Source organism: Myotis daubentonii, chromosome 1, assembly GCF_963259705.1.
Source record: "Myotis daubentonii chromosome 1, mMyoDau2.1, whole genome shotgun sequence".
Lineage (NCBI taxonomy): Eukaryota > Metazoa > Chordata > Mammalia > Chiroptera > Vespertilionidae > Myotis > Myotis daubentonii.
The window spans coordinates 146,236,000-146,248,087 of record NC_081840.1 but is presented as its reverse complement, the minus strand read 5'-3'; the positions used below and the strand labels follow the sequence as shown (position 1 = coordinate 146,248,087).

At 37.5% G+C, this 12,088-nt stretch overlaps 1 protein-coding gene and 1 non-coding gene across 2 annotated transcripts in view; one reads left to right on the top strand and one right to left on the bottom strand.

The window, feature by feature from the left end:
- The window catches only part of TBCK (TBC1 domain containing kinase), a 175,633-nt gene that overhangs the window by 20,619 nt on the left and 142,926 nt on the right, over window positions 1-12,088 (top strand). The window lies entirely within an intron of this gene.
- LOC132223956 (U6 spliceosomal RNA) lies at window positions 11,221-11,327 on the bottom strand. The gene has a single exon (XR_009450566.1). It is a non-coding gene; the product is annotated as a U6 spliceosomal RNA (small nuclear RNA).

Sequence of the window (12,088 nt, the reverse complement as noted above, 5' to 3'; positions counted from 1 at the left end):
GACATTGTTGTCAACTTTATATTGTATTTAATATGCATTACATTTGATAATATAATATTTACCAATTGCCTTTATAAGTACATATTTTTATGTTTTCTTATACCAGTACTAGAGGCCCGGTGCATGAATTCATGCACCAGTTGGGTCCCTCGGCCTGGCCCGTGGGATTGGGCTGAAACCAGCTCTCTGACCCCCAAGGGGTTCCAGATTGCAAGATGGTGGAGGCCCGGCCGAGGGACCCCACTGGTGCACAATCGGGGCCAGGAAGGGATGCAGGAGGTTGGCCAGCTGGGGAGGGACCACGGGAGGGCTCTAGGGCATGTCTGGCCATCTCGCTCAGTCCCAATCAGCTGGACCCCAGCAGCAAGCTAACCTACCAGTTGGAGTGTCTTCCCCCTGGTGGTCAGTGCACATCATAGCGACTGGTCTACTCTCTGCCCCCTGGTGGTCAGTGCACATCATAGCGAGCGGTTGAGTGGCCTTAGCATATCATTAGCATATTACGCTTTGATTGATAGAACGGCTGACCAGACACTTAGCATATTAGGCTTTTATTAGATAGGATACATATTAAAGTATTATTGTCCTTTAAATGGTAGATTTCCTGACAGAAGAATCTATGACAAATCTAAGTGTAAAATCATAGTGCTGTAATTTAAAAGGATAAATTGTTATAGAAACTCTATTTTATGATCCAGCAATCCTACTCCTAGGTAGAGGATCTGCTCAAATTCTGGGCCCTAAGTAACTCATTTGCCTCAGTCTAGTCTCTACCTTGCCTTGGTACTTAACCAAGAGAAAGGAAAAATACATGACTACCAAAATATTTGCGCAAGAATAGTCTCAGAAACATTATTCTTAGTAGCAGCCCCAAACTGGGAAGAACTCAAATGTCCATTAGTGGGAGAGTGGGGTAAGCAAATAAGGGTATATAAGTCAATAGTACTGATATTTGCAACAACATGATGAACCTTAAAATTATTATGCTGAGCAAAAGGAGCCAGACACAATAGATTATATTCTTCTATATATGTAATGTTCTAGAAAAATCAAAACTCATCCATGGTGGTAGATATAAAAATAGTAGTTGGGGGAAGGGGTAATAGAAGAACTTATTTAAATGGCATTGAGGGACCGGAATGTTGTAATGGAAATTTTTTACTTTTTGATCAGGGTATTACATGGTATATGTTTTTTTTAAAACTTGTCAAAACTCACTGAGCTATACACCTAAAATATGTACATTTCACCTATGTAAATTATACCTTTTTTAAAAAAATGCTTTTATTGATTTCAGAGAGATGAGGAGAGAGGGAGATAGAAATAGAAATATCAATGATGAAGGAATCATCTATTGGCTGCCTTCTACACGCCCTCTACTGGGGATCAAGCCCAAAATCTGGACATGTGCCCTCACTGGAAGTCAAACCATTACCTCCTGGTTCATTGATTGATTCAACCACTGGGTCACCCAAGCTGGGCTATACCTTCTTTTTAAAAAAAAGTTTGTTGAGCTATTTTTTATCTGTAAGAAAGCCACAATATTATGTTGTTAATTAAGATGCTTGATCCAGTGGCATACTTCTGTGTATTTCTTTGTTTCTATAAGGAGAAATAATTTTAATTAGTTATTGCTTCTTAACAAATTACCACAACACTTAGTGGTTTAAAACAGCTATAAACATTTATTATTTCATACAATTTCTCTGGGTCTGGAATTCATAAATGGATTAACTGGGTTATTCTAGTTCAGGATCTCATGAGGTTGGCATCAGTATATCAGTTGAGACTGTAGTCATCTGAAAGCTTGACTGGAGTCAGATGATCTATTTCTAGAGATAGCTCATTCATTTTGTTTCAGTTGTTGATAGGAGGCTTTAGTTCCTCCCTGTCTAGATGGCCTTTCTACAGTCTATTGGCTAGCTTCGGAGCCTGGTGGATAAGAAATAATGTTCTCAAAATTACTCAGTATTCATTGATGGTATTTGGGGCAGAAGAAAGGAAGTACTTTACCCTATGAAGAGAGAAGGTAGAGTATGAAGAGAGTATCCAGAAGTACTAGAGCTGGAATAGGGTCTCCACAGACATAGCTATGCTACTATCCGAATTGCTCTGTATCGGAATTGATGTTACTCATGGTCTTGTTTTCTCAGCCATTCCAAAGGACTTCGAAACTACTAGAGTAGTTTTCTGATCATCAGGATGATAAACTGTAGTATGTTTCTTCTGATCTCCACGTTTTCCTCTCTGTGCATGTATGTTCTTCCTTTACTTATTAAAAGAACTGAGGCGGGAAAGAGAAACTGGTTACTCAGAAGAGATATTTCCATTTTCATTGTTTTACCTCAACTCTGTCCTTTTGGTTTTTTTACTTTCACTTGTACTATAAAAGGATAAAGTTGATGGATAAGCATGTTTTGCCAATAAGAATAAATCCATTAGCTTATGAAATGTTTTCTTTTTCTGTGTTCATTATCCTTGTTTTAGAAATGATAAATCTCATAACAGTGAACACCAGTAGTTTCAATAGTGTGAAGGTATAAAGAAGCCACCTTCTTCAATGCCTTTGTATATGTCTTCATGAGGATAAAATGTTATAGGTGAAAGCATATTCTTTGAGCAAGTAGATAAACATAAATAGGATTAAATGCAAATTTCATATTGTCTTTTATGCCATTTACATTTTACAACAGTCTTTTTCATTTATTTAAAATAGAGCATACAGCCCTGGCCAGTGTGGCTCAGATGGTTGGGCTTTGTCCTGTGCATTGGAGATTGGGGAAGGGTGGAGCGGGAGTTGCTGGTTTGATAACCAGTCAGGGCACATGCTTGGGTTGCAGGTTCCATCCTGGTGAGGGGCATGATGGAGGGAGCCAATTGATGTTTCGTTCTCACATAGGTGTTTCTCTTTCTCCCTCTCCCTTGCTCTCTCTCTAAAAATCAATTAAAATATTAAAAAAATAAAAGAACACGCAGTCACTTTTATGTATATATATCCATGTAATATATATATATATATATATATATATATATATATATATATTTGTAAATAAAATACTATTTTTTTCAGCATTATGGTCATAGACTAAAATTCAATATTTTCCTTGTCCTTTTTGGAATGTTACATTCAGCACTTACTGTCTTTGAGTTGAAATGTATCTGTGTCAGGGTCAGTTTTAAGTTGTTAGCTGATCCATCCACCTAAATTAGCTTTGTGGAAAACTGATTGACTTTCCACATATTTGGATTGCATTAGCTTCCAATAAAAGAGCAGGTTTCATGTGCAGAGTTTATGTGCTGAAATTTTAATTAATTCTGTAACCTGTTTATGGAAAGTGAAAAGATGTTCTTATGGCTTATAAACCACTTCTTTCCCCAACTGCCAAAAGTAAACACCCTGCACCTGTAAAAAAGGCTGATGCAGAGTAAACAGGAAATATATTTAGATGGAATTGCAATTTGAGACCCATGAATTTTACTTGTCCATCTGCCTCTATTGCAAAACTGTAAGCTGCTAGTTGTCTGGTAGTTATTTACAGTTGATTGTCTAAACTTAAACATCATTCAAGACGTATACCTTACTGGATTTACATTTTAACATCTGGAGGTTTCAGGTCCTACTAGAAAATTAAGCATTCTCTCTTTTTATAATTTTAATGGCTGTAGAACCCTTTCAAGAATTCATGTTATCCAAACTGTATGACCTGGAAGTATTATTGAGTCAGTCTTTTGTAAAAAAAATTATTTGTGTAGATAGTTTGATAACCTGGTTTGAAAGAGAAAACTCCTCACCATTTTTTAAGAGTCTACTCAAGCCTGAATATGAATAATTAATAATTGGAGAAAGCTGTTCTCCTTTTAATTTTTTTTTAATGTTACTTGTTCCAGAGTTCAATTTTGTCAATATTTCTCTCCAGTTTTAGTTAACTGATCAAAATTATTTGTTGGAAACATAGAGGCATGGAATTAAGTTAAGCTCCTATAACCAGTAGGTTTCTAGAAAAAAACTAAAGTGTTTAGAAGATTTGTTTGAAAATCATTTCCTCTTTGATGCCTGTGAATATATGCTTAATTGCTACCCTGAGCCAGATTCAAGATATTGAAAAATGGAGAAATGTAAATCTCAACTCCTTTCTGAAAGATTTTCCAGAGAATATTAAAAAACAGATACATTTTCATCACTCTTATTAAAGGAAGCATGAGGAAATGGTTGGCTTTTTATGTGTAGGTGCTATTTAGAAAGCATTTTCCCTTTCTGTTTCTGTTATGCAGAGCATGTACTTCTGCTTAATCTATAAACATGCCAGCAAGTGTAGTTCATAGACGGATAGTCAGCAGAATTTTGGCACATACAAGAAAGTTTCTGCATTGTCCTTAAATTTGCAAGTGAAGAAGGGTGAGTAGTGCAGGTATGTTTCTTTAATAAAATGTAGTTTGTCATATGTTTTTAGGGTTATGGTTCTGAAAATTTACCAGAGAATGTTCAGCATTGCAGAGGTTGTACATGGAGACGTTGATGGGAAGCAGGCCTAGCCTGTAGCTGTTCACTAGCTTGTTGGAAAACATGATCTGATTTAACTCAGATGAGTAAGTTTTACTTGACCCTATTAAAAGATTGCCTACTCGAAGAATTAGATATTCAAAGAATTTGGACACATTGTAGAATGCAGTACAGAATTGGATAATGAGCCACATGGCATAGTCATCGGAAATAGATAGTAGTATTCTTTTTAGGATATTACCAGATGGTGGAAGTTGAGGCACATTTTCTTTCTTCAAGGGCCCTAATTCCAAAGTGCATTTGAAATTATTGCTGTGTAGTCAAGTAACTTAGAGATTTATATAATTGATACATATTTTTCTTTCTATTTTATTGTTTTGTCTAAAGAGAGAAAATAATACCAAAAGATGCTCTTTTCCCAGGCTTGGAATCCTGCAGCTACCTTTTGCATTCTCCCTCTCCGGTATCCTATATGCTATTCATTGTCAAGTATTGTTAATACAGCCTTGATGCTATCTCTTGCATCTCTGCCGTCCTCTACAATCTTTAGTTTAGCTCTTCATTATCAAATAGCCCGACTATTGCACATGGCAACTTTCTCCTAACTGGTCTTCCTGCCTTTAGTCTTTCCATATTCCAATCATTCCTACTTTCTGCTAGTATATTAATATTTTTAAAAATCAGTTCATTCCCTGCTCAAAAACATTTGGCTGCTCTCGATTTTGTGTGTGTATATGTGTGTGTGTGTGTGTGTGTGTGTGTGTGTGTAGAAAATGCATTATATAGTCATCAGACATGACTTCAGTCTAATTCTGTATTTCCAAATAGTGTCTAAATTGTACAAGTAGTTTTTATTATTACCAATATATACTTGAGAAGATTGAGTGCCAGAGAATTGAAATATACCACGAGAACTGTGCTATCTTTTTGCCCAACAGCGTATTTTCATTCCTTAGCATAATGTATAGCACTTGTTCAAGGAATTCACTTAACTCACTCTGTAACCCTCTATACCAGTGGTTTCAACCTTGGCTGCACATTAGAATCACCTGGGCATCTTTTTAAACTCCTGATTTCTGGGCCTCATCCTCCAGAAATTCTGTTTCTTTGTTACTAATGTTGTGGCCCTACCCCATAACAAAGAAACAGAATTTCCAGAGGATGAGGCCCAGAAATCAGGATTTTAAAAAGATTCCCAGGTGATTCTAATGTGCAGCCAAGGTTAAGAACCACTGCTCTATACTAAACCACTGAATCAAAGCAAAAATTGTGTTTTCCTTCTCCAAATTTCTTTATTATATTGGATCTCTTTAGTTGCAAGGTAACTTTCCCCTTCTACATTGTAATAGTTTGCCTGCAATTATAGAATTAAGAAAAGTATGGTTTACCTTCCCTAATTAACTATACCCTTTGGCATGTATACTATAATTTTTCACTTTTCTGTGTCCTAAAGAATAACTTCTTATAAGAATTTGTGTATAGTTAATGTGTTGTAAATTAATTTGAATGAACTAAATGTTTTTAGTTTAGTCACACAGTTTGAATTCTACTTCCCTATTAACTTTCTTTTAAATCATGTGCCATAATTTTATTTCCCAGACAAATGACTTTTGGTGAAAATATTATGCAATTGTTACTTTGGTAATTTGTTAATTATTTTCTTGAAAATTTTTAAACTATTTTTATTGTTGGTACTATTACATATATCTCCATTTCTCCCCCCCTCCCTCCCATTGCCCACCTTCACCCAATCCCCGCCCCTCCTTCCCTCCCATCACTCACTGTTGTCTGTGTATATGGGTTATGCATATATGTTCTTTGGTTACTCTCTTCACCTTCTTTCATCCAGTGCCCACTCCCCTCCCCTCTGATAACTGTCAGTCTGTTCCATGGGAAATAATTTTTCTTTTTAAAAACAGAATGATTAAAGGAAACAACTTGTTGACTTCCATTCTCATCGTTCTGGGGAAGAATGCACTTCTAATTTCATTCAGGTTGTTGGCAGAATTCAGTTCCTTACAATTGTAGGACTGAGATTCCTGTTTACTATCTTGATTACTGTCCATTGGAAACTGCTCTCACCTTTTAGAGGCCATCTGCAGCTCCAAAACTAACAATGGAGAATCTTGTTCATATCACATCTCCCTCATGCCAGGAATCTCTCATTTCCTCTGTCTCTAACCTCTAGATATAGATTTCAAGGACTCATATGATAAGGCCAAACTCACCCAGACAACCCCCATTCTTAAAGTCAGCTGTGCCATATAACATAATGTGATTATGGGTGTAAAATTCATCATATTTAGTGTTGGTGGTTATGCAAGGTGCATATCAGGGAGCAAATATCTTGGGGACCATCTAAGAATTCTGCCTATCACAGTTTATTTAGTAAAAATTTGGGGAAAGTTTTTAGTGTCTTAACAAATTTGATCTTTGGTTTTCTTGTTTGTATTAGTAAGTCATTGTGGCTGAGATGGTGGAAACTGTAGTGCAAGCATGTCAAACTCCAAGGCCAACACAGGCCAAAAAAAACAAGGTTTGTTTATGTGAGCCGCAAAAAAACCCCAAAAGCTTCAATTTTCATAGAAATGTAAGTTTATTTCAATAGAGACATTCTGAATACAAAGGGCTGAAATAAATGAGTAATCGTTAACATAAAATAATAGAACATTTTAATAAAAAATAATATTACTTTTGAACATTAACTTACCAGACACTGAATAACTGTACAAATTAATAAGCGTAACACAAATAAACCTGTTTTTCTTGTTCTCCGAAAGTGAAATATTTTCTGTTGTGCACACCAAACAAGTCAGTACAAGACTAATGACATGGTAATCGGCTGCTAAAACATTCACTGTTAGTATTAATGGAGAGAAATGGTGCACCTGCACGTAAGGGAAATGAATGCAACACGATTATAGTAATTAGTCATTAGCGAATGTTGTAGTTCGTTATTGATAATTATGTATAACAGGATATTATAAAAGTTAAGTTACAAAATTTAGTTACCTACCATTTTATTGGCTGGGCCGCAAAAATACTCATTGTGGGCCATATGTGGGCCATGGACCGCGAGTTGGACATGCTTGCTGTAGTGTGTCAGGAGTCACCAGACCCACTCCCAGCTTCCGTGATTCACTGGAAGCAAGCAGGGGATTCACAAGTCATTGGACTAATTGGTTACATTGTACTCATTTTGTTATAGCAAAAGTGTCCAAAGTAAAATCAATAAAGGTAAGAAAAGTGGGGCTAAGTATGGAGAAAAGCAGGCACAAAGCTTTCTGGAGTCCTCTCCTAGGAGAGTTATACTAGTAGATGTACTTAATTCCTCCAGCAGCTAATTGTGGCATGTGCAAAGTGTTGTCTGTTAGAGAAACTTGCCTGAGTCTGGGCGTCCAGGGTGTTTGTCGGGGGTTAGTCACGAAGGCACTTGAGAGTGAAGTTACTGATGCTCTAGACCCCCCAGAAAGCAAGCAAGTCTTCAATCTAAATCATTGTTTGCACAAAATATCTAGACAAGCTAGAGTGGTTCAAGGCCTCCAATGGGCAAAACCTTCTTATGAGTTAGAACATTCAAAAAGCACAATTCCCAGGCGCCCATAAAGGGCCAGTCAGAACAATAGGCACATTTGGGGAATGAGGAAGGTTTGAGACTGATGAGATTCCTTTTTGAGGAAGTGTTAAAGTAGATTTTATAGCCACTTCCAACAATTCATGCAGGATGTTATGACTTTGTAAACTAATGGTTACCAGTTTCATTTAGTGTTTGTGTAAAGACTTTTTTTTTTATTCATCAATGAAGTATTAGTTTTCTATTGCTGCTATAACATATTGGCCACAAATATTTCAGCTTAAAAGAATACAAATTTATTATTTAACTAGTGGCCCGTTGCACATTCCTGCATATTGAAAGGAAATTAATTAGAAGAAATACTTTAATATCGCTATTTGCCCTTTCGCTACTAGTATAAATAGAAGTGTCAGAGTTGAAAGAAAATTAGTAAAATGCATATGAAAATAATATATAAATCTATACCAATAAAAGCCTAGGTAGCCCTCGCACATGATGTCGCCACAAGATGGCCGTGCGCACAGGGGAGGTGAGGCCCGGTGGCCGCTCCGCGCAGTGAGGCCTGGGGATCCTGTGGCTCCACGTGACACAGAGGAGGCTGGTCCCGGCGTCTCCACCGTGTCGCGCGGATGAGGCGGGTCCTGACAGAGGAGGCGGGTCACAACAGGGAAGGGCAGTTGGGGGCAATCGGGCCAGCAGGATAGCAGTTAGGCATCTATCAGGCTGGCAGGGGAGTGGTTAGGGGGCGATCCATCTGGCAGGCAGAAGTGGTTAGGGGCAATCAGGCAGGCATGCAGGCAAGCAGTTAGGAGCCAGTGGTCCCAGATTGTGAGAGGGGTGTCCGATTGCCGGTTTAGGCCCGATCCCTGTGGGCCTAAACCAGCAATCAGACATCCCCCAAGGAGTCCCAAATTGGAGAGGGTGCAGGCCGGGCTGAGGAACACTATGAATTTCATGCACCGGGCCACTAGTTGATTAATAAATAAACAATAACAACATGATATAACAACAACAAAGACATGATATAACAACAAAGACAATATAAAAACAACATTGATAAAAACAATGACTGATAAATTGATTAAACTTATTCTGATATCTCCATTTATACCACATTTAGAGTAAAAACACTTTCAGAGTGCTTGACTAATTTCCCTTTTGATGAAGTATTTACAACTTTAACTTTAACATAACATGCTCTTCAAACTCAAGAGAAAGCAACATAACTGACCATCTCCAAAAATGGGTTTAGGTAGGAATATTCCTACTCTGTCTAGAGTTTGTCCATGTGATTTGTTAATGGTCTTCAGACATGTTCTGTCGACACTGCCGCCACTTTCTTTCAGATTCAGAATGTCAACAAAACCAAATTCACGATCGACAATGACAGACTGAAACACATGTGTGCGATTGGCACCAGTGAGAGCTTTATATGTATTGCACATGCACGAGTCAACGTTTTTTTTTTCCCTAGTTTTTTTTTCTTTATTGATTAAAGTATTATATATGTGTCCTTATCCTTCTATTGGCCCCCTACACTCCCCCTACTCATGCCCTCACCCCCCTGGTGTCTTTGTCCATTGGTTAGGCTTATCTGCATGCATACAAGCCCTTTGGTTGATCTCTCCCCCTTACCCGTGCCCTCCCCTACCTTCCCTCTGAGGTTTGACGGTCTGATCGATGCTTCTCTCTCTCTCTGGATCTGTTTTGTTCATCAGTTTTTGTTGTTCATTATATTCCATAAATGAGTGAGATCATGTGATATTTACCTTTCGCTGACTGGCTTATTTTGCTTAGCATAATGCTCTCCAGTTCCATCCATGCTGTTGCAAATGATAAGAATTCCTTCTTTTTTACCACAGGGTCGTATTCCATTGTGCAGTGCATGTCATAAGTACTGGCCAGTTGGACGGACGGTCGGTCACTTAGCCTTTTATATATATATAGATAGTTCTGTAGGTCAGAAATCTATTGGGTTTGGCTGGTTTCTCTGCTACAGGTCTAAAACATGCCAAAATCAAAGTGTGAGCATTCCTCTGGAGAGAACCCATTTCCAGGCTTATTCTGGTTGTTGGTAGAATTTAGCTCTTTCCATGAGGTTATAGAACTGTGATCCCCATTTTTTGCTGTTCACCAGGAGTGGTTCATAGCTTATAGAAGCCACCAGCATTCTCTGGCTCCTAAGCCCATGCCTTTATCTTTTTTTAAAAAAAAAATGTTTTTATTGATTCCAGAGAGGGGAAGGCAGAGGGAGAGAGAGCAATAGAAACATTAATGATTAGAGAGAATCATTGGTTGGCTACCCCCTAGTGGGCATCAAGCCCCCAATCCAGGCATGTGCCCTGACCTGAAATTGAACCTTGACCTCCTGGTTCATAGTTTGATACTCAACCTCTGAGCCACACTGGCCATGCCCCATGCCTTTATCTTTAAAGTTAGTAGCAGGAGGTCCAGTCCTTCTGACACTGAATCTCTGAGCTCTGCTGCCTTTTCTTCTATCACTCTCTCTCTGACTCTTCTACTTTGCTCTTTTATTTTAAGGGCTCATGTGACAACATTAGACCCATCTGGAAAATTTGTGTAATCTCCCTATTTTAAGATTAGCTTATTAGCAGCATACTTCCATCTGCAAAGTCCCTTCACAGCAGTAGGTAGTCTAGTGATGGATTGAATACCCAGGTGACAATAGTCTTGGGAGGGCATCTTTAGAATTCTATCACATTTTTTATACAGGTAAGTACTGAAAAGTCTTTCCTCTTAAATCTAAATTTCATATTATTAATTGTACCTAAATTTCCAAAAATGAGAAATGATTTATTAATTAAGCACTATTAATCCTTTCAACAATTATAAGCATGTTTAGGCTCTGTATTATTGATGAAAGAAATTTTTCTGAGTTATTCATGTTGCCAGTTGTCATCAGCTAATAAAGTAGAAATGTAATAGTTTAAATTCAAACTTCATCGTATGCTATTTTCCAGAATAATTGTCAAGAGTAAAGGAAACCCTGTGTGTACTAAAATACTTGTTGGAGAGAGGGAACTGTTGCAGTGTCCATGTACCAAAAGGATGGTCAGAAAACTTGTAAATATATTGATGTAGAAGGCTGACATGTTATTTTCCATTAGAGACACTTTTTTAAAAAAAAAATATGGGATCCTTCACGAATTTGCATGTCATCCTTGCGCAGGGGCCATACTAATTTTCTTGTATCCTTCCAATTTTAGTATATGTGCTGCCGGGGCTACAGACATATTTTTTATCCAAACGCATTAATTGAAATTTTTAGTGAAGTATTAGATTACTATATTTATAAAAAAGGGTGGGGGAAACTTGAGTGAGGAAGATGAGGAGACTGGATTTAGGATGGGGAATATATATAACAGAAATTATAAACTCATTTGAGTCCAGGCAGATAATTTAAGGTAGTGAAGTATAATGAGGTGATACTGGATTAAACTGGAAAGCAGATAACACCTTGAAAAGGGGCCACTAACACTCAGCGTTAGCCCTTATTGCTCTGTAAGACTGTGTCTGGTGTTACAGCCTCTTTCAGTTTTTCAAAAGAACTCAGAATCTGGATTCTTAAGTGAAACCTCTGAATTTCTGAACATTTCAAGTAATTAAAAAGTTATAAAACACCATGATCCAGACAAAGCAAAGTAATGGGTGGATTTGGCCAATGAGCAGCCAATTTGCAATTATCTAATATAAGAAGTTATTGCTAGAGGAAGATAATATTTCTTCAGTGCTTTGTCTGATTTAAGTGGATGGGATCATTGTGAAAAAGAAAGAAAAATGGGCTTTTAACGTTAATTATCATTCCCTTATTTTAACATATTTGGAAGAAAAGGTGAGATATCTGCATTTTATAATTTTACTAGTGAGGTGAGAAATTATATACTTTTGAAAGACTTCTTGTATGTGTTCTAGCAGAATGATCTGAGAATGAAAGGAGTCATCTGTGTTGGAAGTTAATTTCACCTATGAAAACTTTCTGTTTAAAACAATCA